The sequence below is a fragment of the Equus przewalskii genome, chromosome 22 (assembly GCF_037783145.1).
Source record: "Equus przewalskii isolate Varuska chromosome 22, EquPr2, whole genome shotgun sequence".
In the NCBI taxonomy this organism is placed as follows: domain Eukaryota; kingdom Metazoa; phylum Chordata; class Mammalia; order Perissodactyla; family Equidae; genus Equus; species Equus przewalskii.
This window is the reverse complement of record NC_091852.1, coordinates 3,073,182-3,094,138: the sequence shown is the minus strand read 5'-3', so window position 1 is coordinate 3,094,138 and position 20,957 is coordinate 3,073,182.

Below are 20,957 nucleotides of genomic sequence, written 5' to 3'. Positions count from 1 at the left end.
CCAACAAGCATGGTACATGTCTAGTTTTCCTAAGAGCAAGAAGACTGTGATAAGCCTTACAGAGAAAATGGGTGCTTTAGATAAGCTTTGCCCAGGCATGAATTCTAGCGCTGTCGGCCGTGAGTTTAATGAGAACCAATCAACGCTATGTATTAAATCAGGTGTCTTTAAACAGAAATACACATCAGACAAAGTTAGGTACTGATCAGCTGATAAAAATCTTGTGACCAGAGGCTCACGGGAACCTAATCTTGTATTTCTCTTAGGAGTAACAATTCAGTATTGGCTAATTTAGCATCCACGGCAACTGTCTAGAACATACTGCAATGAACAATGAGGACTGACTGTACTTCACTGACAGCTGGCTCTCCTCTGAAGGTACTGCTTCCCCCACAACCTTCTCAAGCAGGTGTCTATTTACTTATTTATTTTTTAATTCTCTCCTACCACTGAGGCTGGGGTGAGGTAGGTGTCCTCTTTGCTCCTTGTTGCCTCTTCTGGGCCATTTATCCTCCCTCCACTCTAACCCCCCAGCACCACCCCTGCTCCTTCGAGGTTCCGCACATAAGGCTAGTCCTCCTTGGAGCACTCATCGTCAGAGCCCCTAATCATTCTCCCTCATTTCTTGAAGAGTTTCATCTTTCCTTGTTTTGCTGTCATTCTCTACACTGCTACTCCTGCTATGATTCTTGAGGGCTTCAATGTCCACATAGATAATTCATCCAGTAATTTCGTTTCTTACCTCTCTTTCCTCCTCCTCACCTCCTATGAGCTTACCCTCCGCTCCCACCTCAGCCACCCGCTTCAAATGATCCATCCCATTTCAAGGAGACATGGAATCAGTAACAAGAGAAATTCTCAAAGTTCCTACTTTCACATCTACCAATCTGCCTACATCTAGACCCATATACTCCATGCCCCTCCTGTGCCTATGAATGACTGTCCCTGCACTTTCCTGAGGCCACTCCTCCCTCAGACACTGGATTCCACCCCTCCAAAGTTGGCAAGGGCCTCACTGCTTCCACCGTACCCTCCTCTCTCAAAATTGTCCATTTCTCTCTCTGCCAATTTGCTTATTCCAATGAGCATCCAGGCATGTTGTAATCACTCCCTTGACATCACCTCCCCCTCCCACTATTTGCTACATTTCTCTACTCCTTTTGCAGCAAAAATCCTCCAAATAATTTTCTCAATTCATTGTCTCCATAGTATCTCTTCTAATTCTCTCTTGAACACATTCCAATCAAATTTTTGCCTCAACCACATCACTAAAACGCCTATCAACTCGATCCAATGTTTATTTCTCAGACTTCTTTCTTGGTCTAGCTGCAGAATTTATGCCAGTTGGTCTTTCTCTTTTCCTTGAAGCTCTATTTTTTTTCACTTGACTTCCAGAGCACCATTTGCTTCTAGTTTTCTTTTTGTGTCTCCTCTTTCTTATGTCCTTTATTGGATTCTCTCACTCTCCCAAACTCCAAATAGTGGAGTGTTCCAGAGTTCCATCCTCAATTCGCCTTTCTTCTCTACCTTTACAGACTTTCCATATAATCTCTTCTGGTAAATACCAATTACACCCTCATGACTCCCAAATGTCTATCTGCAGCCTGGGTCATTCTCCTGAACTCCAGACTTATTTATCTTCCAGTCTTCGTGGATGTCCATCTACCTCTTGTTACCCACCCAAAGTTGCTTTTATTTCCCCCACCTTCCTCGTCGCAGTAAATGACAACTCTATCTTTCCAGTTGTTGAAGCCCACATCCTGAGCTCTTCCTTCTTTGACTGCTTTCTCTCAGATCCCCTTCCAATATATTCTCAAATACTCCTGGCTCTATCTGGACTGTATCAGAATCTAGCCACCTCTCAACCCCCTGCTTCTGCTTCTGCTCCTGCTCCTGCTCCCATTGTTTCTTGCCAAGATCACTGCAACAACCTTTTAATGTTCTCCCTGATTCTATCCTTTTGCTTCCTTTTCAGCGTATGTGTGTTTGCTTTGTTCTAACAGAGCAACCAGAGTACTTCTAAGATCCAAGTTGGACCTATTGTTCCTCTGCCTAAAATCTGCCAGGGGCTTCCATCTCTCTGAGAATGAAATGCAAAGTTTTCACCATAGCTTATACAACCCTACCTGATCTGGCCCCTGCTGCTTCTCCATCTCATCTCCTGTGGCTCTCTCCCTCATCCACTCACCTCCAGCCACTTGGACTCTCACCTCAGGGAATTTGTACTTGCTTCTCCCGGGTGGCTGTCCATCTCCCATCATTTGGAGCTTTGCTCATAGGTCAAATTATCCAAGAACTTTCCTCTCTGTTTATTGAACGTAGCACCACGCCCCCCTTCTTTTTCAGTCTACCTACTCAGCTTTACTTTTCCTTCACACTCACCGCCACCTGGATTAATATATTTATGTTTATTATGGTACCTCCTCTAGAAAGTGAGCTCCATGGTAACGGTTCTGTTTGTTTCGTTGCTGTATCCCAAGAGCTTTGAGGTGTTCTAGATGACCAGTAAACATGTGTTGACTGAATAAATTAATTTTTATTAAGAACCTTTGGTAATAATATACCTTGAATCAGATTCAACCATTGACTTAGCCATTAAGCACTTCTTGAACTAACAATACCAGCTGCAAAATAAAAAGACTGAGAAACCGAAGAGAAATTTGCTCATGAAAGATGACATTGATAACCATTTTAAAATATTTCTGCAAATACACTAAGATTGTGGTTTGGACCATATCCCAGTCAAAAAGGAGGAAAATGAATGTGACACCTTATCTGTCAGTTAAATAAATATGCAAATACCAAGGAAAGTGGAGGCTTAACACACGCATGTTGACTAAACGAATTAAGGAGGTAAGGAGAAATTTTTCAAGGAAATTCACATCTGACATTTTGACGGCCCGTAGAAGACTGAGTCGCTGCAAATCTACTGTTTTTCACTGATAATAGATGTAGCCTGGGTCCTTGGCTCTCAAGAGAAAGAAAACGCTTCTACACAAGAAGAACGTAAATTTTACTTGCAAGTTAATATCCCTGACCGTTGTTCTGACACTCACTTGAAAATGTTTTAGATGTGGAGGGAGGAGCTTTTAAAAATGTATTTTATTTCCTTTCTCAGATCATGAGAGGGACGGCGCCCTGACAGTGAGGTTGCAGAAGGAGTTGCTGTGTTTTATTCGTGTTGCATCTGATTTGCGTTTTACACGTGTGCCGTGTGGGCGCGTGGGAGGACCAGGGACCTTGAATCGAGAGACAAACTTGTAACCTTGGACATCAGGACCTCCAGGGCCTCCACGGAGCAGAAAACCTGAGCTCCTTCCCTGTGTCCACACTGCCCTCTCTGACTTCACCTCCTATTCTCTGCCCTTCGGTCGCTACGATCTAAGCACACAATTTCTCTAACAGTTTAGTTGGTTAACTACTAATTAGCAATTGGTTATTTCTGTAATAACTGAAGATATTAAACTTCTTTTCATAGGTCTGCCAGTCCTTTAGATTTCTTTTTCTTTCTTGCCTCAGGCTTTGAACTTTCTCTCTCCTCTGCCAGAAACTCACTTCCCTGGATCTTCCTTCCCACCTTTCCGTCTCAACTTTGAGGAGTCACCTCCTCAAAGGGACTTTAGCTGACCGTCCAGTTGAACAATGCCCCTGCTCCGCTCAACTCGCTCATTGACATTACCCTATTTTGTTTTCTTCTTAGAACTTACCACTGTCTGAAATTCTCTCATTTACTTATTCGTTTAATTTTGATCACACCTTCTTCCCCTCCCTGCAGCTGAGTAAAATCTGCAGGAGAGCAGAGACCGTTTCTGTTTTGCTAAGATCTCTATCCCCAGTACTGGAGCTGTGCCTGGCACACAGCGGGTACACTGCAAGTATTTTTGGGAGGAAAAAAATGAAATGGCTTCTCTTCTCTGATCACGAGGTCTTTATCTCTAGAAGGAAAGAGTCAGGCTAGATCAGTGGTTCTCAAGTGGGGTCCCTGGATCAGCAGCATCAGCATCGCTTGAGAACTTGGAAATGCAGATTCTCAGGCCCCACCCAGACCTGTGAAATCAGAGACTCCAGGGCGGGCCCGCGACCTGAGACTTAGCAGCCCTGCGGGTGCCTGGACATGCACAAGCGTCTGAGAACCACTGCACCCCAGGTAGTCCCCGAGGCCTCTTCCTACTTCATGCCTAATTTTCCATTTTTTTAGCTTTTTTAATTACAAATGTATTTCACATATGGAAATAAGGGTAAAAAATAATACAATGAATCACCAGTCCTCAATGGCTCAATTTAGCAAACTTCATATTATACCATATTTATTTAAAAATGTATCTCAAGTATATTTGAAGCCTACAGTGTATGACTTTTTCCCAGCCCCGTTCTCCTGCCGTCTCTAGAGGGAAGCCACTCTCATGAATTCAGGGCTTATCGTTTCCAAATTATTTTCCAAAGTACTTGTATAAACTTACATTCCCATCAACAGGGCCTAAGAACCCCACTTCTCCACACACTTCCAACATTTGGCACTGTCAGCGGTTTTGAAGTCTTGCCTACTGATGGATGTGAAATGCTATCTATTAGGATAGTAATTTACATTTCTCTAATAACTAATGATGCTAAACTTCTCGTGCTTCTTAGCCACTTAGACTTCTTATCATGTAGTCAAATACCAATTTTCCATCAACTATGTGGTTGCAAATATCTTTTCCAAGAACATTACTTTTTCTCTTTGTTTCTGATGGTTTTGTTATTCAGGATTTTAAGGCATTTATCATTTGCTTGATGATAAGTACCTTTTTACTGCCTAAGAAATCCTCCCTTAACCCCAAGGTCATAATGATATTCTCCAAAATTTTATAGCGAACGCTATACTTTTCACCTTGAGGCCTTTAATCCTTGATCTTCGTACGTGATGTGAGGCTGGGATTCTAATTTACCACTTTCTCTTTCTGTAATAGAAGACTGGTACCTCGACTTCCCTTTCATCCAACATGAAAACAAAATTTTGCATATATAAGCTCTGCCCTAATGGAGCTTACAGTTTTGGGGGAAGAGAAACAACAAACAAGCAAGCAAATATAAAAGCAGCAGAAGTGAATATCTACACAAGGCCTCCCTGTGTGGGGCACTGAGCTCTTTGTGCCTATTTAACTATTTAATCATCCGAGTTTCTCCACGAGGTAGGAGCAGCTAATCTCCTCATTCTACGTATGAAAAAATGAAAGCATAAAACAATGCAGCAACTTCTGCCAGGCTGCACAGACGGGAGAGCTGGGGTGTCCATCTAGGCTGTGCACCCTCAGGGCCTGTGCTGTGATGCTGTGACAGCTGTGACTGAAAGCCACGTGGGGGTCAAGGGAGGGGCTCGCCTTAGCTGGGGATCAGAGAAGGAGTCTTTCAGAAAGTGACGTTTAGGGTCAAACCTGAAGGAGGAGAAGAAAGCAGCTCCTCCCTGCCCCCGGAGCATGGATGGTTCTGCCTCTCCAGGTCGTAAACAGGTCAGAGAACACAGAAGGAATGAAGGAATTGTTCCACCCCTTAGGGTGAACCGAGTAGCAACAGGACATATATCTCAGTGGTCACAAAATATAAACGCCCCTCCCACCCCCAGCCAAAAAGCAAAACCCAGCTGTGTCCTCAACCTGCATGTGCGTGCCCGGGCATGTGCTGCGGCTGACACACGCGTGCCGTCCACACAGCTGCCTGGACCCCAAACACAACAGCGTCTTCTCTCTCGGTTGGGAAAGCCCGTCGTCAGGAAACAGCATGGTATGCTCTCTGGAGGGCCCTCCTCCTGTCCCTCTCTTCCCTCTGCACTACTGGCAAGACAGAGAAGCCTTTGTGAAATCCAGGATGGAGCTCACAAAGTACACAGACGTGTCTGAACCAAGTCTGAGCATCTTAGTCAAGGCACTTGAAAAACATTATCTTCTTCCCCTCAAGACACTTCATTCAGTTGTACCAGCCCCTCACATTATCAATCAAATGAGTACATTGTTCTTAAATTGCTCAAGAGGTGAAAAGGAGTCCGAAAAGTTTCCCCAAAGGACTATGGGAAAAGCCAACACTTTCTGGAAAGATCCCTGAAATGCTGAGCTGGTTGAGCCCCCTTGTTAGCAGGGCTTCTAGTACACACTGAGAAACTTGGGGTGTTTCTCCCACTGGAGCCACACAAAGACCACTCCTTTCTCCTTATAAACCCACCTCTGCACTCCCTCAGGTTTTTCTTCCCATCTCCCTCTAATTCACAAATCATATTTTCTGACTTATGAATCAAGACATATAAGAAAGGGTGCTGGTCCCGTGGCCGAGTGGTTAAGTTCACACCCTCTGCTTCAGCAGCCCAGGGTTCACCGGTTCAGATCCTGGGCACAGACCTACATGCCGCTCATCATGCTGTGGCGGCGGCGCACATAGAAGAACTAGAATGACCTGCAACTAGGATATACAACTGTGTGCTGGGGCTTTGGGGAAAAAAAAGAGAGAGAAAGATTGGCAACAGGTGTTAGCTCAGGGCTGATCTTCCTCACCAAAAAAAAAAAAGAAAGAAATATAACCAAACATGTGCTTGAAGATTTTATGGCCCCCTTCTGCAGCATTCTATGAGACGAATTCAATGCAGTGCCTACACTGCTCCCAAGTCCTGGAAGGATGCGGATACAGACAGGATCATGACCGCAGTTAGAAAGTCATAAGCTGGGCTGATCAAAGGGACCCCTCTTTGGCCACACAGCCTGGTGTTGGAAGCACTGGTGTGCATGGACAATCAAAGGCATCTGGCTTCTAGCCTGGCCCACACCCCATCCGGCCAGCTCCACCAGTTTGAAATGCTTCAGAATGAGAACCTATCATTCACTGAGCCCATGCCGAGCTTCGTGAGCCATGTGCTGTCCCTTGCATTGTATGTACAGATCAGTAGGAATAAAAATATGAGACATGTTAACTTATAGACTTGAGTTAAAAATGTGCTCTGATTTTATAGGGCACACTGTGACCCACCTTGAAGTATGCTCTTGAAGTGTCACTTTAAAACATTCCCCTTTGAAATAATTTGGTATAGCGTCTTGGCCTTCAGAATTTCTGAAAGGTTCTTTGATTGTCAGTGTGCTGGGCAAAGGAAAAAAGTGAGGACAAAGGAAAGAGGAAGGAGAAGAGTGTAAGAGAGGACAGAGAGAGGAAGAAAAAGGAAAGGGAGGGGAGAGGACAGCAGGGGAGGGGAGGCCGGCAGTGGCAAGATGGGTTTGATTTGACCCACACGCACTTTCACAGCACATGAGGTGCCGGGGAGTTGACGGGCTTCCAAGCCCGGATGTTTGGGACATCCACATGTCAGAGCACTGCTCCTGTCGGTAATCGCATCACTTCTTACAGAGGCTGCACCTCCCCAAATCTTCAGGAGAAAGATAGGGCTGCTCCATTCCACTACACTGAAAAAAATTCCTGCCCTATACTCACAGTTCCCATCTCTATTTTCCTGACCTTCAGGATGTGATTACTTGGAATTTCTGGTTGTACCCCTGTCTGAATCACTCAGGTAATATTTAGAGCAGACTGCTAGATTCTACATTCAAAGTATTCTGCCTCTAAAGACACCCATAGATAAGCTAATGGAGGAAATGAGATCATAGAGTCTATTTCTCAGCCTCATTCTTTCCATCATTGTGTTCTTACCCCAGTCCATCTTTTTCCTTTTATCCTATTTAAATTTTAAGCTCTATCTTGTATGTACATGTTGTTGTAAGCTAGTAACTCATTTCTGGAACTAGGTGGAAAATCAATTAATAAAAAATTTCCTATGGTCTGAAACCTTGGCGACCTCTGAATCATAAATGTCTATGAGGCCACAGGCCGTCAAGCAGACCTTTGGCGTTACCATACTTGTGGTAGAGAATAACGCCTCCCCAAAAGATGTCCATATCTTAATTCCCAAAACCTGCGGATATGTCACCTGACGTGGCAAAAGGGCCTTTGCAGATGTGATTAAGGGTAAACTCAATGGAATCAGAAGGTTCCTTACAGTGAGGATGGCAGGAGGGTGAGAGTCAGAGAAGAAGACTTGATGATGGAAGTAAGAGTAAGGGTCAGAGAAGTGAAGATGCTACACGGCTGTCTTTGAGGATGGAAGAAGGGGCCACAAGCCAAACAATGCAAGTGGCCTCCAGACACTGGAAAAGGCAAGAACACTGGAGCCTCCAGAGGAGACAGCCCTGCACACACCTTTGTTCCAGCTCAGCAGGATCTCTGGCCTCCAGCACCGTGAGGGGAGAGAGACACTGGTGTTCTAAGCTAGAAAGCATGAGGTAATTTGTTACAGCAGCAAGAAGCTGGTGCAAGACTCCTTGAGAATTCTGGATCACCTCCACGTCACAATCGTGTCGTATGTTTTCTCTTTTTCTCTCTTATTCTCTCTTGCCACACAGACTGCCGTGTCGCTCATTTCCTGGTCCCAAGTCTGCTCACGGTGTATGAACTAGGTTCCACCATCCTGCCCTGGACCGTTCGGCTTCGAACTTCATGCCTCCGTTTTGGCATTGACTGATGGCTCCTGTTCCACCTGGTGGTTTGCCATATACGACATCACCTTTCACTGTTCATCTCTAACTAGACGGTGCCCCCCTTCCAGGGCTGACAGCTTCCCAAATCTCTAGTAAGTCTGTGAGCAGCGCCTCTGCCTTCACGCCTCAGGACTCACTGCCATCGTGTTTGCAGTGACGGAAACGATCTATCTGCATGGCCACTCCGGTATGCCAGTATCGGGTTCTTCAACTGTGGCTAGTGGGACTGAGGAACCAAATATTTGATTTTGTTTGATTTTAATTCATTCAAAGTTCACTTTAGATGGACACACATGGCTAGTAGTTGCCACACTGGAAGCACAGCTAGGTTTTCAGGACGTGCATATTGATAAGGATTAATCAAAGCAGTCATCAGACATCTACAATTCTTACGCTCAGATAAGTAAACTTTTCTTTAAATGTTGCTTCAGAAGAAGGGCAATCATGATGAAAAGTACCTGAAAACCAAAGACATTTATCCACGAAACAGGCTTCGATTCCGTGAGAGAATGGTCAGTACTTAAATGAAATCCCCAGGACTGTTAAAGCCCTGCGCACCATGCTGTTGCCTTCAGGAACTCATACAAGGAAATGTCCTTAATTAAACGTGTGATTTTTTTGTGCGGCTCTGGGGACTTGTAATGTCTGGGGTATAAATAAAGCACCTTCGTAGCTGGGTTTGAAGGCGTGCGCTCACTCCCTTCAGTTCCCAGGTCACGCTGATGCTCGGTTACCCAAGCATCCAGGTCTGCCACATGAGGAGAGAGAATGGCGGCCGCGCGCATCTGCTGACAGCTGTGCCCCATGCTGTTCTCTGATTTACCTTCCATGAAATGTCTGTGGCTGTAGAAGCCCATGTAAAGGGGAGCAAGCAGGAGATGTGTAACTGCCAGGCACTTACTGGCTGCAGTAACTGGAGGAACACAGCGGGAGCCTTGCAAGGAGATCCTTTGGCCTGGCTCTGGGCTAGACAGCGTTAGGTGAGCTGAGTGACGCCAAATGGAAGCTGACATGGTTTCAAAGACACAAACCAGATGGTTCAGTGGAGAATGCCGTCCCAGCTTCCTGCCACTCTCATGGTTTCTGCAGGTAGATTCTGTGCATTTGAACCAAAACCCTATACAGAGAGAGGCAACAAAATGCTAAATTTACAAAGCTTGCATTTGACGTCTTTTACCTTTGTGTAAGCATCTATATAACTAGATTTGCAAGTGGATTATAATCCAGGAAGAGTGAAGTCACAAAAACCACAGGGACAGCCTGTCAATCAGGGATGATGCTGGTTCAACCCAGAGACAGGATCCAGTACCCCATGAGGTAAGTGTTTGTCTCTTCCTGCAGAAGCAATGAGCTCCCTTATTTGGGGGTTTTAACTAGTTCCAGAATTCATTTGCATCAAACTTGCTTTCACTTAAAAAAATAATAATAAATCAAGAAATAACTTTAAAATATAAGGAGATTTAGCTGCATGTAAATCTCTAGAATGTATAGCCTATTTGTTCAGATAACAGAACTCATCTAATTGGATGATGAGGACTATGCTTATTGCAGCTTCCTACTTCTCAGGGATTTGCAGGCTCACTGCTTCTCAGGGGATTTCAAAATGCGACATAGCTTTGTGCATGAATCAATTAATCAGTCACATGCCAAATGTCGAGAGTTTGTGGAGTATTCCAAACGAGAAGTTAATGTTGTGTGGGAATTAATTCTGTAATTTCCTCCTCAAAGGTAGAGGGGGCTGGGAGAAACATCCCTCCATCTCTTTAAGGGCATTTCCCTCCCCTGTGTGTTCAGTCTTCACTCTCCAGCACCTGACAACGGCTCCACCTCATTAGCTCTTGTTTGGGATGGTAAACGCTGCTACAAAAAGTCTGTGGCTCAGATGGAAGGTCGTCTACTTGGAGATTCCAGGGATCATAAGTTGCATTAAGACTCAGAGTTCCAAACCCTGTGAAAAACAAAAACCATCTGTATTTAAAATAGAAATACTTGTATTCCTTAAGTGTCTAAGACAATAAACCTTTTAATAGTTCAAATTTCTTTGGTGTATAATTGTTTCATCAGATTTTAAACCAGCACCAAACAGTCCTTCATTCCTTATCTTGACAGCTAGGCCACCTTACTCAAAATTTCTCAGTGCTCACAGAAAAAGGAAAAGTACTCAGTGTAAGGCAAGAAAAAGGAGACGCTCCGGATCTGAAGGCCGCAATGTCCGAGCCCGCTGAGTGCCTGGTGGGGGCTGCGCTGCGCTTGAAGCCCCACTTCAGTGCAGAGAGCGGTGAATGCCTGACACTGGGTTTCCGAGGGACATTGGAACAGCAACACCGCCCATCCATTCCTCCATTTAGCACACATGGCGGGGGTGCTTTAAACACACTAGGAAAAAAGGAGTCTAGCAGAGAAAGGAGAGAAGCCTAATTGAGAAGGAGACCAGGAGTCTGTTGCAGGCAAGAAGGAAAAAATTCAGATGTTCATATTTTTAAAAAAAGATTTATTGTTCAAATCATACTCTTTTGCTTTTTAAGAGCAGCCAGGAAAATGAAGTTATTGGTACATTAGGATTTTCCTCTCTGCTGTCATTTCAATTTAATTATTGCTCAGACATCTGTAATGGAAAGAACTAGGGGCTTGGAGCAGGGTTTCCAGCTTGACTCTTTCTAAATCTGTCCCTGGATAGATGATGGAACGGTGACAAGTGACCGTGGCCCTCAGAGAAGTTGTTTCTTTCTCTGAAATGCAGGAGTCCTAGTTACTACATTACAGTGTGGATAAGAACATTTAATGAAGTCATGAATGTGCCTCTGAGTTAGTGCAGCGTGTTAGCCGGTCCAAATTTAATCATCATGTTTTTGAAACTCGACAGTAAGAGACAGTCCTGCGACCTGCATAGCGCTGAAGTTTCTAGTTAAAGTATTTGAGGCAAACTGATTTGGATTCCAGGAGAAAGGACACTGGCTGGTGTCACAACAAAGCATTGGCCTCAGCTCTTTGACTGATCTTCCCTCAGGACGAAAGGCAGTGGGAGCCACAGGAAGAGGTCTTCTAGATGCTGTTTTGGAGGAGTTTGAGATTCTTCTGGTGTTCTGACAGAGGTGGAAATACCTGCAAAACCTTTCCCAGATGAATTTATTTGGGCCAACTTGTAATTGAAAAGTAGCTGCCACTCAGAATTTTGGGCAGAAGGGAGAAGGGAGAGCAGGGCCCCATCAGACGGGTAGAGTTAGAGACCTGCATGGTCCGGACCAGGTTTGCTTCCTTGTCATCTGGATTCTCCCACACCATGAAACAAGTAGGCGCCAACCAAAGCCTGAACGCAAACAGCAGGTTAATCCAGACCTGGTTCAGCAGCAATCTGCATTTAGAGCCTTTTAATAAAATTAAAGGGTTTTTTTGTTTGTTTTTCAAATGGACTCTTTTCCAAGCGGTATTCTAGTCCTTTCTTCTACAATTGTCTGGACTCCCAGAACCGGGTAGGAGTAGGGAAACCTCTTCCAAATCCTATAAAAGCTCGGTTGGCCTGGGAAATCTGGTCAAGGTGAAGCAGGCACTGGGCCAACGACCCCGGGCTCGGCTTTGGCTCTGAGGCCTTCGCTGGGGTCTCTTTGAGTTCTGTTTGTAGATGAGCAGCAGACCCTGGTCAACCAAGCGGGATGGAAGGAGCCCCGTGTCCACCGGTCCTGTCTTCTTTCCCGTCCTGATAACAGGCGCGGTCAGCAGGAACTGCGGGACTAGAACTTGGGCGGTGGTCGGGCCCTGTGGTCACGCCCCCCGACAGCATTTCCCAGCGGCCGGGTCTCCCCATTCACCCGTGTTGCCCTGGTGTTTCCTGGTCCAGCCGCTCGCGGGGCCGTCCTAGGTCGGGGCCCTGGGGGGCAGTGCTGATCCCGAGACAGCCCACCTCGGGGCTGGCTTTGCTCTGGGGGTGACGGCTTGTACTTCCTGTAGTTATGCTTTTTCCCTGGAGAAATCGCAGGTTAGACGGGCGGGGAAAAAAGCCAGTCCCTGCTTGATGTTTAATAGCTTGGTCGTTACGAGGGGCCCTGTAAAACCCTCGCCCCCTGCTGTTACGTGGGTGTTTCGTAACCATAAAATCTGCCGTCCCTGCCGCAGCATATTAACTGGCCCCGAGTCTAAGACAATCCACAAGGATTTTAATTTCTCATCTGTCTCCTTACCTAGTTCCCACACAATTATCCTGGAGCCTCCTGAACCGTCGCCCTTGTCAGTCGGCCGTGAGCCGATTTTCAAAGGGCGCTGCGTCGTGCTGAGCGGCTGGCACAGGTGACCGGGCTGCTGGTGCGGTGGCGGCGCGGAGCCGCGGTCTCGGCGTCCGCTTCAGCGGGGACCCGGCCTCGCCCCGAGGCGTGCGAGCCGCGAACGAGCAGCCGGAACCCCGCGCTGCGGGTCCCGCCAAGGCCGCGGCCCTGCGGCTTCTGAGTCTTCTGTCTGGGAGCTGCTATTTGTTGAATGACTTTAGGGAGCAAATGTGGGTGTCCCCTGAATTAGCCCGTGGAAGGAACTTGTTGAGATTCCAGCTATCTTTTTGGGTTTCCCCAGAAGCAGACCCATGGCCGGAATTTGAGCCGAGGTCATTTATTTGGGAGGTGACCCCAGGAATGGCCAGGAGGGGAGTATGGGAAGGGAGACAAGGAGGGGAAGACAAGCAGCAAAGCCTGAGTTACCAGGCCGGTCACCACTGTGGCGCTTGACCTCCTGGGGGCACTGGGAGCCAGTGGGAGTCCAGAAACGTCTCCACCAGACCCCTTCGCCACCGCTTGAGGGGTACTTCCAGGAACTGACCCTCCAGCTCCTCTGCCCTGCAGTGCCTGCAGGTAGGGGGCGCTCCAGAGGCCAGACAAACCCCCGGGGCAGAGAAATGCAGGTGCTGGCAGGCAGGGGTCAGGCCTCTGTGTAAAAACGGTAAGACCAGGGGTGGGGCGCTTAGAGCAGAGCGTGCACAGTATCTGCTCCACCAGCTCCAGGACCCGAGGGCCAGAGCAGATAGCCGGGAAGGCTGGAAGTCTGTTAAATCTCCCGGCTTCCACGTGAGCAGTCCACAGAATCCAGGGCTCCTATGTCAAAGCTGCCCGTTCCCTGGAGAGATGGTTCTAGTTGTTATTCTACCTGATCCTTCTTAAAATTCCATGTTTCATTCAAATGACCATTTATTCCACGTTTATTGAGCATCTCCTGGGTGCTAAGTGCCGTCGAGGGCCTGGGAGTCACAGACAGCACCGCCCCTATAGCTCTCACAGCGGCAGGCAAAGAGAGGAGCACAGCTGATTTTACTCTCACCCAGCATGTCAGCATGTCCGCGGGGAGCCCCCGGTGCACCAGAAAAGGGAGGGAGTAACTCTCCATAGGGAGGGAGGGCGAGGGATATGGGGGAGTACAGAGCGGGGCAGAGTGACTGCTAGTGGGAGGAGGCGAGCCAGGTATGCTCAGCAGGTGCTCGACCGAGGTGACAGCCACCTCTGACCCCCTCAGTTGTCCATGCTCTAGAAGTTATACATACCAATAGCAATTCCCACGCCTGAAGAATGCGTGCTTTACTAGTATTTTAATCAGAGCTCAACTTATAATGGGATTACGAGGAATGGCTTATTCTCTACTTTAAAAAGCATAGAGCTTTTTAAGGAGACTATCAGGAGCATTTCTTCTATCCAGTTTTCCACCCCTGTCAATTTCTTACCCCTGTGGCTGCAAATGAGCTCATCTTTCACTATAATTTTCATCCTCCTCTGCAGATATTTTAAGAGGTATTAGGTATGAACATCTGGACACCTAAAAACTGCCACCAGTCATACCACCTGCGAATAGATCCCATGAAGAATAGCTCAAATCCAGCGCCAATCGTTCTGGAGAGCCTGTGATTGAAGAGGGCTGGCCACTGTCCCTTACCGCACGTGGCCCCCTAGGGAATGTGGAAAAGAAGGGCAGTCTGAAGGCTGGTCATGTGTTAGCTAGCTTCAAAACGAGGTGAATCTAGAAAAGTGTTAGCCAACTACGGGTGTGACTACAGTTTATATTTGCACATAAGTATATATGCAAATGTATGTGATACTTGTTTATATTTCATCCTGAAAATTAAATAAAAAGGATTAGTATACTGGTCTCTAAAATAAGAAATTCATATTCAACAATTTTTGCCATTTTAGAGAGAAAGCAAAAAAAGGTAGCCGAGATCCTATGATGTAGAGTAAAAGTCACAAACCGGCTGTTCTGTGGGCCAAATTCAGCTTGTGGATGTTTGCCTTGGCTCACACAATGTTTGCCCACATTGGGTTTTAACATGCATTAGTTGCCATCCTTTAAAAATAAGAATAATTTAAATCAAAACCCAGGTTTCCAAATTCTCTTGGAGTATCAAAATCTCTGCAGTTTTGAGCCTACATTTCACACGACAACATCCAGCCAGAGCTAGTGGGCACTCTCTCCTTGGACAAGGCATGTACTTGCCAGCCAGTCATGCCCCCACCCTCCCGTCACGGCGGATAGTCAGCCATCACATATCATTTCACTCCTTCGGGCTCCTTTCATTTACATTACCTGCCTGGCCCCTGCAAACCTTTGAGACAGCCAGAAAGGAATAAACCACGCATAAAGAACAAGACTTTGGTACTCAAATTTCATCTTACAGGATAGCATTTCCAAGACCACTGGAAAACTGGAAGATGTTCCAGGAGAAAATGCATTCTGTGGTAAAAGAAGTTTGAGAAATGCTCCACTTTTGAAATTCCCGATGTGTGCTAGAACAGCCAAATATCTGGGAAGTCACATGACATGTCGACTTGCCTGGCTTCGGTTAGAAAACAGTGACCACTGGGCGATTTTAGACAGTAGAGGAACTCGATCAGATCTATGCATCAGCAAGTTAAATTTGCTGTAGTGCAATTTCCCTAAAAACGAAGAGTTAATATAAGTTAAAGAAGCACCGTCCACATCTTCCGTGATCTTCCTCTCAATCTTACACAGGCATCCTGCATTGGGCGTCTAGTTCTTTTCTCTACAAATGGACAATAACAATACCTTCTTGTTCTGGGATGTGGGAGGATTAAATGAGATGGCGCATGTGATAAGTAAATGCTAGCTATTCTTATTCCTATTTATATTTTCTTCTTCCTGCTCTTATGATCTATAGATTCATAGATTTCCGGAAACATGGAAATTTCCCCACTTCCTGTGCAATTAGATATTTTATGTAGGAAATCCTGCTCACCTTTCTCATCCCACTCAAACTTTACGTCCTCTGGAACGCGTCTGTAGAGCTCCCCAGGCTGAAATACGGTCTTCACTGTTTGGAGTTATATATTTTTGTCTTCCCCAAGAAAGAAGATATAGAAAGAGAGGGGAAAGAAGAAGGAGGGACAAAGAAATCTTGTCCCTGGAGCACAGTGGTGAAAGTAAGGCAGCGTGGCAACTCAGTGGGAGTCTCAGATCACAGACACACCTCCGTGAGCTGGAGAGCAGGGGATTGCTGCGGTCGGTTCCCAGAAATGAGGATCGCTCGGTCAACCCACAGAGTTAGAAGTTCATAACCAAGAATGCATCCAAAAGAGCCAGCAGTTTCCCATGAGTCCAAGGGTTGTCTGCTACAGTTACGTTCAAACTGTTTTTCTGCTTTCCACTTGGTTTTCTATCCAGGCTACGGCAGCAGCTTCTCCATGCGCCCTTCTGGAAGCGGGTGGCTCCTCCACCTCTGAAGTCGACCGAGGCAGTACATAGTGAATGTTGTTGTAAAGACCATCGCTGAGGGCGGGAGGCTTGCTGCACAGGCACGGAAGAGGTAACCTGAACAACCTGAGGGGGCAGGCCCCCAAGTAACCAGAGATGGACTCATTCCACACAGATTTCAAGAATATTAAGATCCTACTAAGTATCAGGCACCTGGCTACAGATGAGGAAACAATGATACACAACCCCTGCCGACGCCTGCCCTGTGGGGCTTATGGATGGAGGAGAAGGCAGACAAACACTCCCTCATTAAGCAGAATGCCAGCAAAAGGAAAACTGTGGTTATTCCTCAGAAGGAAAGGCACGTGGCGCTTTGAGAGCATGTAACAGAGAATCTGGCCTCATCTTGGAGATCCAAGAAGGCTTTCCTGAAGAAATGAAGTCTAGATGATAACTAGAGTTAACCAAGCAGAAAAGGATAGGCATAAGGTTTCAGGTTCATTTGCACAAGCCTGTGGCAATAGCATTGTTAATATTCAAAAAACCTGGAAAACATGCAGTGTAGCCAAAGTCAATAGAAAAGATCCAAACTGAAGCCCAGAGAGGAAAAGGATGTGGAGAACAGAACAGAGCATAAGAGATACGGGAACAAAATCAGGTGACGTAGCATAACTGCAACCTGAGTCCCAGGGGAGGGGAGGGATGGAGACGGGGGCAGAAGCCATACTGGAATAAACAATGTCCAAAAATATTCCAAATGGATGAAAGACTTCAACCCGCAGATTCCAAAAGCTCAGCAAACCCCAACAATGATAATTTGATAAACAAATTGTGTTACACCTGTACAGTGGAATTCTACTCAGCAACAAAAAGAAATAAACTCCTAACATATGCCACAACATGGAAGAATCTCGAAAGTATTATGATAACTAAAAGAAGCTAGTCACAAAAGGCCACATGTATGATTCCATCCATACCATATTCTGAAAACAGGCAAAGTAGAGTGACAGAAATCAGATCAATGGTCACCAAGGCCTGGAATGGGAAGGAAATTGACTAGAAAAGGCCATGAGGAAATTTTGGGGGGTAATATACTTTCAAATATTAATAATACCGTGATTAAAATGGGCAACTGGGGCTGGCCCAGTGGTGTAGTGGTTAAGTTCATGCACTTTGCTTCAGTGGCCCAGGGTTCGCAGGTTCAGATCCTGGGTACAGACCTACACACTACTCATCAAGCCATGATGAGGTGGCATCCCACATACAAAACAGAGGAAGATTGGCACAGATGTTAGCTCAGGGCCAATCTTCCTCAAGCAAAAACAGGAGGATTGGTAACAGATGTTATCTCAGGGCCAATCTTCCTCCACACACACACACACACACAAAAGCAACAAAATGATATCACCAGTAGGATGGAGATTTCATGATATTAATAATAGAAAAGTCTAGAAGAAAACATTCATAATCAAATCATCAAGAGTTAGCCACTGCTTCATTTATTGTCTGCTTTTAATTTTCTTGTTTAGACTTTTCTTTAACTGTGAAATTTTCTATGACACAATTATTGTAGTTAGGGAAAAGATTATTTTTTAAAACAACATACATTATTAGTTCTGATTCTAAACCACAGTGAGCTATTTCCTAATAAGTTTACAATTTCTTTTCAATTTTAAATCTTCTCCTTTGTTGTGTTCTACTTTTATTATCTTTCAAATTCTATTTTATTAATTCTGCACACATACGTACACATACACAAAACTGCATCTCGTATTTGAAAATCTCTCTGGCTATATTAATCTCCATCTGAGGGTTTGCAGAATTCTTAGCTAAATTATTCGCTTAACTCCAAAACAGAGTGAATTTGCAACATTGTGTTTGCACAACTGACTTACATCTACTTGCAAGATTTTTCAGGCCAAAGGTGCAAAAGGAAATGTCAGGACTCTCTGCAGTCTATCTGCTGCTCGGTTACCTGGGCCACCCCCTCCTTCTTCGAGGCCCCATTAGAGCGATCAATGCTGCACCCCGGGGGCATGAAGGGATGATGACCCCCTGGCTCAGCGAGGCCACAGCAGGAGAGGCTAATTCCTGGGAAAAGGGTTTTCTTGAGTGTCCCCTCACACAGTCACCTGTTGATTTATGAGCACACGCCTTCAAGCCACCTGTCTCACCCTTTTAATCATATCAATTTGCTTCATCTCGGCAAAGGAAAAGAAAAAAAGAACTGGAACCACTAATTATCCACAAACAGGTCAAACACTCAAAGCTCCATATCTGCTAAATCTGGATGGATTAGGTTCGGTTCGTAAACCACTAACACCTCTTTCCCACTACTTTATAATGGATTTTTAATTACATAAGAGATAAATGAAATCGGTCTCCCCTTGAACATTAGAACACTTCCTCAAAAGGAACTCTTGAGCACCTTGCCAGTCTCAGCCCCTCCACCTCCCCTAGATCCTTCCAGATTGGGGTTTAGTCTTCCAGACCAACACGAAGGGCAGAGCAGGAAACAGCCTTGCTTCCCGGGGGTTTTCTGTTTTCTTCTCTCTCTCTTTTTATATAAATGGTTTCATGCTGTAGCTATTCTGTGGCTTGCTCACTTTTTTCTTTTTGAGCTCTATCCCAGTCTGGTTATTTATTTTAACTGCTGTATACAATGTCATCATTTAAATACATCACCTTTTATTTATCCATTTCCCTGTCAGTAGACATTTAGGTTATTCCACTTTTTTCCATCACAAACAACACTGCAATGATCACAATCATATCTGACCATGCGGGTGCACTCGTTCCTCTGCCGCTGTCGCCACACGGAAATGTCAGGCAGCTTGACAACCAGATCACCTGGTGCCTCAGTCTTAGTTCTCCCGAGACCCGGACGTCGGTGGAGCAGGGCCCTTAGGGGTCTTGTGGCCGCCTCGCTGCCGAATCTCCCCCTGGGCAGGGCAGACTAGCTAATAGGAGAAACAGAGGCGTCCCTTTCTCCACGACTGCTGGGCCCCACTAGCTCAAAAGCTGACTTACTCACTGCATTCAAATGCAAAATTTCACCATTTCCCCTAAAACCTAAAAACCCACCTGAAGTCGGTTTCATATTTAACACTCCCTCCACATAGCCCCTGGCTGAGGAGGGCCTCGAGGACTCTTGGCCCGTGAAAGGGGCTTGGACGAGTGGGCAGAGGCGCTCAGGGAGTTTTTGCTGGAGATAAGAGTGATTTTCAAAAACTCCTGTGGCGGGAGGGCCAGCCTGACACAGTTCTTTCACACTGGGGCCTTCCACCCTGTGAATACAATCCCGGCCCTGTTCCCCGGCCACACGGCCATGGGAGAGTCATGAAGTCATCACAGCTGCGACTGCAGCCCGCCGGGGAGCCGGGAACCAGCTGGCTGGCGGCCCTGGCCCTCAGGAAGCACCAGCCCCGCTGCCCGGGAGAGCCTGGGCCCAAAGCAACGGGCTGGGCGGCCTGGGATGATGGGCGGCCGCTCGAGAAGCGGATGCACACCCAGGGACCGGACAGCCCCTGTCTGGGAACCGGCATTGTGCCTCTGGGCCTCCTGGGGCCGGACCCACAGAGGACACACAGATTTGAGTCATTCCGCACTTGGAATGTGCAAGGAAGATGGCCTCCAACGTGCCACCTCGGTGTCAAGCACAGTTCCACTCAATAGACCCTCTGGGGACCCCGGGGGGAAGAACTGAAGAACTGAGGGCCAAAGGAGTGGGGCCTCACAGCCATGGTTTGGGGAAGGCATCCTTCATTGGAGGAGGGGGGAGGGAGGCTTGGCTGCCTGATCGGTCCCTGCCAGTGGAAAAAGCTACATAAGTGCCAAGTCACAGGAGAGCAAGTCCCCGCCCAGGGCTTTACAATCTGTTTCATGAGCTATTCCTCCCAGCACGCCTGGCAGGACAACTCCGCCATCAGGGCTGCAGCAGATGTGGACGAAAGCGCCGGGGCTTCCTTCCAGGGGAGCATCAAGGCCTCTGAAGCAAGCAGGTGGCAGTCCTGAAAATTCTGGGAGGGCGGGAATTGAAGTAGTAGTTCTGATGTTTAAATGGCCTCCTTTATCTCGGCTGGGGTAGGCCTGCGCGGGGCTCAGGGGTCAGCTTTAAGCCGAGCCCCTCGTCCTGCTTTTTGCCTGATGCTACAGCAGGATCTGCTTCTGCCAGATGCCCGGCTGCTTGTCCCTGGACCAGAGATGCTGAGGGTTGTGAGGAGCAGCAAAAGGTCTCGCAGTCTACGTTGCTCAAAGGGTCCTTTGCCCTGGGGAGGAGGATCTGTCTTGATGGAGAGTGGGAGAGGTAGGGCAAGGGACTGGGCATGGAGTAGGGAGCAGAGAAGATGCCAGGAGGGCCGGCCAGCATAGATGCCGTGTTCCCAGGGGCTGGGGTTGGGAATTCAGCATTTCCCTCTGATAGAAATCCTCGGAGATGATTTACACTGCCCCCTCCCCGCCAGGAGTCAGCTTCTTTTCCCTCACCACTAACTCTGCCTATTTCCAATCACAGCTGTGGTCGCACCATCTCAGACCCCTGGGAAGCAGGGTGAACGTTCACAGCTTTGCCTTGTGTCTCTGCCCTGCATCATTTCGAAACTAAGGGTTATTGTGAAGGAGGGTGCTGAGAACGAGGAGGGGATCTCCATCCGTCTCTGTGGGCCTCAGCGCCGCTCCCACCGGCACTCCCTTCCTTCTTCATGAATCTGCAACTTTGTGTCCCCCACCACCTAACCC